This window comes from Dermochelys coriacea, chromosome 1, assembly GCF_009764565.3.
Source record: "Dermochelys coriacea isolate rDerCor1 chromosome 1, rDerCor1.pri.v4, whole genome shotgun sequence".
Taxonomy (NCBI): Eukaryota; Metazoa; Chordata; order Testudines; family Dermochelyidae; genus Dermochelys; species Dermochelys coriacea.
Window position 1 is genome coordinate 203,687,042 of NC_050068.2, and position 9,265 is coordinate 203,696,306.

The following is a 9,265-nucleotide window of genomic DNA, read 5'->3' on the forward strand; positions in this document are numbered from 1 at the left end:
ACTGTGGTTTGTGCATAGACTAATGGTGAGCAGAAGAGAGGGCTACATTTGATGAAGCCAGACAAATTCAGATTGAATATAAAGGCACACAATTTTGCAGTGAGGATGATCAACTTCTGGAACAAATTACCAAGGGAAGCGCTGAGTCTCCATCTTGTGATGTCTTCAGATCAAGACAGGATGCCTTTCTGGACATTATGCTTTAGCCAAACTCAAGTTGTCAGGCTCACTTCAGGGGTGACTAGGTGAAATTTAATGGCCTACGATATACAGGCAGTCAGACTAAATGATCTAGTGGTCTCTTCCGGCCTTAAACTATAAGCCTACAAATCTATTGTTTCAGGGCTACCATGTCTCAAGTGCCACCTCATGGCCAGCAGCACTGCCTTGGTTTCCTTCTCTTCAGGACACCTTAAATTCTCCACACCATTGTCCAGTGCTATTCAAAACAAGGTTCCTCATCTGGGGTCCAATTTATTAAGTCCCACCAATATGGTGGCATACTAGAAATGGAACTCAAAAACAATAAAAAAAAGTCTTCACCCCTGTTTCAAGCTGGGTCCACTCTACTCACTGACAGCCTGTCTTCCTTTCACAGTTCACATACTCTTCCGCCTCAGTCCCAAACTGGGCCAAGCCCCACTTCCCTGTCTTCCTGCTCCCTCAGCAGTAGCTCCCAGCCCTTCTTGCCTGGAGTTTGGCCTTCTGGTCCTCGAGAGGACCCAAGCCCTTCTCTGTCTCCTCCACAGGTCGCCTCCCTTTGCTTTCCAATGGTCACTATTTTACATGTCCCAGGCCTGATTGGGTCACATGATCTGCCACTCTCATGACCTTCTCCATGTTTTCCCCACCTGGGGAGGTGAGCTAGTCTTGTCACAGGCCTCTCTCTCTCCATAAGGATCCAGCCATCCCTCCTATGATGCATAAAATTGTTCATTGCATATAGAGGTCAGGCCCATCAAGGCCCTCAGCATATATATTCAGACATAACTCCTTTGACTTCATGAGCTGCACCTGTCTACACCAAATGAGGCTCTGGCCCAGTTTGCTCAGCTCTAGTCCCAGGTATGCAATATACCCTAGAATAAAAATAGCAAACGAAAGCAACAATCAGATTCATGGAGTTAGATTGCGTGGTCCTTAAAGGGTAACGCTGTAACCATTCCTTCTGTACACCCTCAAGGGTGTACATTACACCTGAGGCAGGAAAGGAAGGAGGATTCAAGGCTCCGAGTACAAACCGCCATGCATATAAACAGACACACCAGGACCTGGCATCCCTGGGATATACGTTACAGTCCCTGTAGCAGCCAGTGAACCAGCCAGACATGTGCACCCAGGGAATCGGGGGCTCTGAGAGGAATTCTGTTTTCCTGATGTAGAGTTCCTCCCAGAGCTACCCCTTGTCCAGAGGCCATGCCCTGTTCCCAAGGCCAAAAACAGGATTTCTCCATACCATCGATTTTCTAGCATTTTGTCCTCTCTATTTTCATGCTTTCAAGCAATAGGGTGCCTGTCAAGGTTCCTTCCCCACTCTGAACTCTATGGTACAGCTGTGGGGACCTACATGAAAACCTCCTAAGCTTACTTTTACCAGCTTAAGTCAAAACTTCCCCAAGGTACAAGCTATTTTGCCTTTTGCCCTTGGACTTCCACTGCCACCACCAAACGTCCGGGTTTATTTTTGAGAAAGTTGTTTGGAAGCGTCTTTCCCCCCAAAATCCTTACCAAAACCTTGCACCCCTCTGCCTGGGGAAGGCTTGATAAAAATCCTCACCAATTTGCATAGGTGACCACAGACCCAAACCTTTGGATCTTAAAGAACAATGAAAAAAAGCATTCCATTTCTTACAAGAAGAATTTTAATATAAGAAAAGGTAAAAAGAATCACCTCTGTAAAATCAGGATGGTAAATACCTTGCAGGATAATTAGATTCAAAACAGAGACTCCCTCTAGGCAAAACCTTAAGTTACAAAAAGACACAGACAGGAATATCCATTCTATTCAGCACAGCTTATTTCCTCAGCCATTTAAAGAAATCAGAATCTAACGCATATCTAGCTAGATTACTTACCAAGTTCTAGGACTCCATTCCTGTTTGGTCCCTGGCAAGCATCACACAGACCCTTTGTTTCTCCCCCCCTCCAGCTTTTAAAGTATCTTGTCTCCTCATTGGTCATTGTGCTCAGGTGCCAGCGAGGTTATCCTAGATTCTTAACCCTTTACAGGTGAAAGGGTTTTTCCTCTGGCCAGAAGGGATTTTAAAGGCATTTACCCTTCCCTTTATATTTATGACAGCCACTTCCCAGGAGGTTCACTTCCACCCAGCTCACTTCAGGCTTTTTCCCCTCAGTATGCAGTTTAAATTTTCCCTTTCTACTGATTCTCCCACACATCACCTAAAATGGCTTATGTTTTCCCAAGGTTACCATGTCCCCTTTAGTTGTTGCTTAGCCAAGCTATCTGGATTTTGTCCTTTTAATTTTTTCCCTATGAAGCAATCCCTCTAGCCTCTTTTTTTTTTTTGTGCTTTTCTCTGAACTCCAGTTCTTAACAAGAACTCATGTGGAACAAAAGTGTGCGCAACTTTTATGGAAATGATACATGAACATATGAGCAGCGTATGTTTTCAATACTGGACTTAGATGACATATGGATTCATGGGGCCCCTTTCACTTATTACAGAACAACTGTGTGTGTGGACTATGTAGAAGGATTACAGTACATTTCTGCTCAGAAAGCAGAAGGGGGCTGGATGCAGGGGCAGGCTCAGACAGGGAGTACACATCCCTTGTATATAGCACAGGGGCCAATTCCACAGAGGCTCCAGCTAATACACAGGGTGCAGACCAGGTGTGGTATCATTGGGTTGTATACTTCTCATGTGCTAAGTTACTTTAGCCACTGAACTGAACAAGCCTCCACAGCTGCTCCATGGGCTTGAAGGCAAGAATGTGTTTCTACTTCCTCTCCCCAACCCCCTGTGCATTAGCTGGAGCACACAGAGTAGCAGAGTTGTGTTCAGGGCCATAGTTTTGCCTATAAAGCAGAGAAAGACAATAAGGAATTCTTGACTGACCTGATCCAAAGCCAGCTGAAGTCTGAAAAGATTCCCATGTACTTCAGAGGGCTTTACCTCAGAGACCCCAAGTACACTGGAGAGTTGCTCACTCCATTGCTTATACTGGCGGAGCACCACATGCAGTTAGAGAGAGCAGTATATTAAACTGCTGCCTGTGATACCTGTAGGCAGCTGCAAGGCATGCCAGAGAAATTCCTCTTGATGCCACATCAAATGTGTACTCTGTGGTAGGGGTCAGCAGAGGCCTGCTTTTAAAGCCCAAACTGGGCCTGAACCTGACCCAAGAGTGCTACCTTATGTTCAGAACCAGGTTAAACCTGGCACTTTTTGAACCTATCAGTGCTGCTGCCGTGTCATTGGAGCTTGGCCTGGTGTGAGCTTCCCGCTCCAGACACTCCATGCTCACCATCCGTCTCCAGCCACCACCTGCCTGTGGGGTTTGTGTAGCTGCGGCTGCATGCCCCACCCCTGCCAGCTGTCGCTGCCTTGCTGCACTGTGCATGCTGTGGGGTGAGAGGTGCTTTGACTCGTCAGCACACTCATACACACGGCAGCGAGGTGGACGTGGCTGGCAGGAGCAGGCACAAAGCTGCTGCTGCCCCAACTCCCTAGGCAGGAGGAGATGATCAGAGACAACCCAGTCCAAGCCATATAGGGTTGGGTTGTTTTCAGACCCGTCCTGACCTGAACCCGATGCTTGTAGTCAGGTTTGGTTCGGGTTGCAATGTTCTACTTTGTGGGCCTGATTTTCTTCTCAGGCACATCAGTGGAAATCGGGCAGCTGCTTACAGGTATCACAGGCAACAGTTTAATCAATAGGGTTCTGCCCTTTGATGCCTAAAACATGCCCTGAAATTTTGGAAGTGATCAGATACGATGTTCAAAGGGTACTGCATTACAGCCAAACAGAAATGCCATCAGGATGGCTAGAGAATTGCTTCACTTGTCCTGTCAGAAACAGGAAGCCTGTGGGAGGGTTAGATGGGCCACAGGAGTGTAAAGATGCAGAGACTGCTGAATTTCTTCTCTTCACTCTGCCCCAGAGAGGGTGTTGGAGAAATACTTTCTCCATGATGTCTCTATCCTGGCTGCGAAGGTGAAGACAGGAGAAGAAAGAAGACAGTGGAGCAAGGGAAGCCATTAAATGAGGAGTGAATGACGAGAATGATGAAAGACCTAGAGAACAAGGTAGCTGACGCTATCAACCAGAATAGGCAATGTACCATTAAAAACAGCAGTCTGTACCAGAGGACTTCCGGGGGGCCAACATTGTATCCACCTTTTATAAAAGAACTAAGAGTGATCCTGAGAAGTACAAAGTGATGAGCCAGCCTCAGTACATGGAAAAATAGGTGAGGAAAAAAAATTAATGACAGAGTTATAAATAGGCTTGGTGGAATTCAATTTTTTAAAAATAATTTTGAGGTATAATTTCTTTTTTTTATTTTTAAGCATTTTTCAAAATTTTTATGCATTTAAATTTCCACTGTTGTGGGAAATTGCAGGAGAGAGTGTTCGACAACAGCAGGGGTTAGGGATGTAAATATTGGTTAAAAACGTTAACTGGTTAAATGATTAACATTATATGTTTAACCAGTTAAATCATTAACCGCTGTCACTCCAGTGGGTTGGTGCCAGGAGCTGGGGTCCCACTGGCCTGGCTGGAGCTGGGGTCCTGCTGGCCCAGTGCGGATCCACTCCCACTCCAGCCTGCCACGGCCAGGACTGGGGTCCTGCCTGCCCACCTGACCCAGTGTGGCCGTGGCTGCTCTGACACAGCCGTGACTGGGGTCCTGTCTGCTCACTGTGGGGAGGCTGGGGTCCTGCCTGCCCCCCCACAGCTGGGATTGCTCCTGTCCGCCTGCCCTCCACGGCTGGGACTGGGGTCCCTCTGACCAGCTGGCCTGAAGCGGTGAGGGCTGCTCTGGCCAGCCGGCCACCGGGGTTAACAGTTAGCCTAATGCTTACTGGTTAACCTTTTACATCTCTAGCAGGGGTCAGACAAAATTTAATGACAGTAGATGTTGAGATTCAAAAACTTAAAGCTTTATAAACATTAACACAAAATTGTCATCAAAATATACAAAGAAAATATCCTCACAAACCTCTAATAAGTCCCCAGACAGCATGTTTCTTACTTTACCTATCTGTTAATTTCGATTATTAGCACTGGAAATATTGTTTGGTTGGTTTGTTTGCGTGATGGTGAAATCGACATTTACCAATATACCATATCTACGTGTTCATCAGCAGAATTTTTTTGGTAAAAAAGTGAAGCGTCAAAGAGCGGGGGTGTTGGCTTATCAATGGTTCAACATGAAAACTGGATGATTAAGCTCTATGGAATTATTGAGTATCTAATACATTGTCATTTTGTTTACCTGGAGCGTTTGCAGGCACGGAGCCCCTCTGTAAAGCCGTCAGTGTTTGTCACATCAGCGGGCTGGTACACTCACTTCATGAGCCATCATGGTCTCCATCTTCATCAGCGACCAAAGATAGCGCAAAAGCTGCCGGGAGAAAAAATTGAATTTTTCCAAAGATTATAAAACAATCGAAAGGATTACACATTTGAGCGGTCACAAATAGGAAATATGGACAAAACACCGATGACATTCGATCTCCTGAGCAATAGGACAGTAACCATTGTTGGTGGAAAAACAGTTTTAATTAAAACCACTGGCCATGAAAAAAAAAATCCATTTTATGGTGGTTTTATCGTGTTTTGCAAGTGGATCAAAGCTCCCTCCTGTTATTTTTGAAAGAAAAACCTTGCTGAAGAACATGACACTTCCTGCTGGTGTCATTGTACATGCACATGAAAAGGGATGGGACTATTGAATGGCTGGAAAAAGTGTGGAATAAGAGACCAGGAGCACTTTTCAAGAAGCCTGCTATGCTCGTTTGGGATATGTTCAGGGCACACAAGACTGATGAGGTGAAAAATACTTTGGCTGTAATACCTGGAGGCTTAACTTCAGTTCTACAACTGCTTGATGTCTGCCAGAACAAACCCTTTAAAGACAGGCTATATAAAATGTGGTCTGAATGGATGTGCTCAGGCATGGCGAAGTTGACAAAAGGCGGGAATCTTATGAAGCCCAAAAATCAATCTGGTCACCCAGTGACTCAAGGATGCGTGGGAGACCATTCCCTTGGAAATGATAGAAAAATCATTTCAGAAATGTTGAATCAGCAATATGCTCAACAGGCCAGAAGATGATGCCATATTTGATGACGACGACACAATAGAGGCTGATGAGAAGGAATCTGAGTCTGAAGAAGACACTGCCGACATCTACGATGACAATGCAGGTGCAGCTGTGACTGAAGCAGAGTTTAATGAACTGTTTGGCGAATCAGAGACTGATTTGGACTTTGAAGGATTTTAAGACTTTTTAAACAAGTACCTTACAACAATATGAGACTTTACTGATTTTTTTAAAATGGCTATTTAAAATATTGACTGTAATTTTGAAGATGAATACATATTTGTTCAGTTATTATAACAGGTTTTTTGTTAGATTACATTAAAATGTAACATTTCAGTGTTTCTTGTGATGCCAACTTTAAAATATAGCAGGCTGAGGGACGTGCTGGCCGCCACTTCCCACAGCTCCCATTGGCTGGGAACAGCAAACCGTGGCCACTGGGAGCCGAGGGGCTCTGTGCCTGCAAACGCTCCAGGTAAACAAAACATCCAGGCCCGCTAGGGGCTTACCCTGACGGGCCAGTAGCCAAAGTTTGCCAACCCCTGAAAATATAGGGTCGGCTTATGAAAGGGTCATGCAGTTTTTACTATTTTTACCTATCCATCTTGCGGGGGGGGGGGGGGGAATCAGCTTATAAACGAACAGGCTAATGAACAAGTATATACAGTAAATCTAATCCTTCCAAGCCTAGTGATAAAGCACCTAGATGAGTATATAACTTGATAGACATAAACAGGGCTGCTGGCTTTTAAAAGGGGTTTGTCATGCCTCTTTAACCTATTAGGCTTCGGTGAAAGAGTTAACCAAATAGTGGATGAGGGAGAACTGGGGGGGGGGGGGACAAAAAAAACCCCACACTTTTGATAAAGTCCTTCAAAAGATTAAGAAGCTATTGAGGAAATTTGTTACCTATGGGGTGGAAGGTAAAGTCCTGATATGAATTAAACACTAAATAAGTAGTAAAGAAACAAAGAGCAGGAATAAGCAGACAATTCTCAGCATGAAAAGAGGTTAATAGTGGGATGCTCCAGGGATCAGCGTCATGGCCAGGGATGTTCAATATGTTTACTAAAGATCTCAGAAAGAGATGAATAGCAAATAAGCAAAACTTTGCTGATAGCACATTTTATTTGTTTCTATCTGTTGGCTGCATTTGGCTCTCTCTCTGAAATGCCAGCAAACAAATCATGAGTTTTGCCAACTGTTGGACTAAATAGGACTCACCTCGCTCACGTGGTATGGTTTCTGTTTCCTGACCAGATGATCTAATCTTTCTAATCAGAAAGGCCTGAAGAAATCACGGACATGTGGACTCTCTCACATAGCAGACCTGGGAGATTATAGAACATTTTTTGTGGTCCTCTTTTGCACAAGAAAAAAAAAAACCTCTATATTTGGCTCCAAATTTAAAAAATAGATTCCTTTCTGACAGATGGAGAGGGAAAGATTTAAGCTAGATCTATTGTCTCTAATAAATCTTTACATGCAATTTTTTTTGTCACATTGACAAAAAAATAACTTCACACATTCATGGTTTTATTATCAAAGGTTGCAGCCAGACTCTTGCTGGCTTGCATAACTGCTAAAGTACCAGGCCTGTGGCTGAGGGTATTCAGGAAGCTGCTGCGTATTTATGTGTATTTCATATGTACCCCATTGCCTGGATTGAATCCACTAGTAGCCATCTGATGTCTTCTTGCCATTTGCCAACCGCTCCCCCAAGTCAGTAATCATGTGTACATATGCCGTGCTATTTGTGAAGGGTTCACATATGCTTGTTAATTATGTTGTTGCTGGAATCCCCTAGGCCCTGATTCAGCAGCCCATCCCTTTTCAGCAAAGCATTTAAGCACAAATGTTAGAATTTAAGAGTGGGCTTAAAATTAAACGTGTACTTAATTGCTTTGCTGAATCAGGACTCTTACTAATGTATTATGCCCCCCTTTTGAAAAACCATTTTTCATACATCTAAGACCAAGTATGTTTTTAATGTACTCATCTATTTTCTCCTACCTTTCACCATGCACCAGACTCACTTTCTGACAACTCAGAGCAGAATAGTAATTGTGGGTGTGTTTTTGATTCCACTTGACAATGGATGCTGACATGTACCTTTGTCCTACTTGTTAGATTAACTCCATTAGTGCCAGGCAGAACTCTGGGGAAATGCTCTATTAAGTGTGCGCCATCATCCCTCTGAATATCTGAAATATTAATGTCATCTTGAAGCTACCAAGGCCATTTAGGCTCCTGTTTAGCAAAGCATTTCAGCACATGCTTAAAGCTACGGATTTTTAGATGTTTTTCTGACTAGGAAAGGATTTAAGAACATGCTTAAAATTAAGCATGTGTTTAGGTGTTTTGTTAAATCATGGGTTACACCAGTCATCTCCCACTAATGATGACTAGTGGTGAATTGATGATGTTGATTCTCATTGTCTTCATCAGCGGCTCCATATGAAGCGGCAGGACAAGATCAGCAATGAGGATATTCATATCTGGACTCACCACCTACCTCAATCAGCACTGGTTTGGGTTTGGTGGCTTTCTTGGGACAGCCATGTTATGATGCAAGACCAACAAATTACAAAGCAAGTTTTCCAAGGAATGCTGGTACATGGCCAGTAATCAAATGAAATGCATGCTCAAACTCAGTGTGTCATAACAAATTGAATCAATGTGACAAAAATCTGCAGAGAGGAAAGTTTCCAGTTCCTTATATGCCAATGCTAGGAGTCTGGGTAACATGAGAAGTTGGAAATTCTAATTATAAGAAGCTTGTTATAAGCGGCATTATGTTAAAACCACTGGATATAACCTATTCAGGAACAATAGGGTGTCTGAACAGCATACTAACCAGAGATCTTCCTACCAATACTACAAAAGGAAGGATTTGGGGTGGACTCCTCCTGAAGGTCAAAACAGACTGGACTTCTACAGAGTGCTTCTGCCGACGTGCCTGGGCTGAAA

The 9,265-nt window shown here is 44.0% G+C and overlaps 1 long non-coding RNA gene across 1 annotated transcript; it reads right to left on the bottom strand.

The window, feature by feature from the left end:
• Positions 1-821: 821 nt before the first annotated feature.
• Positions 822-5,600, bottom strand: LOC122459607. Its single transcript, XR_006280414.1, has 3 exons — positions 5,465-5,600; positions 4,307-4,388; positions 822-1,079 (listed from the first exon to the last, which is right to left on the bottom strand). It is a non-coding gene; the product is annotated as an uncharacterized LOC122459607 (long non-coding RNA).
• Between the last annotated feature and the right edge of the window lie 3,665 nt (positions 5,601-9,265).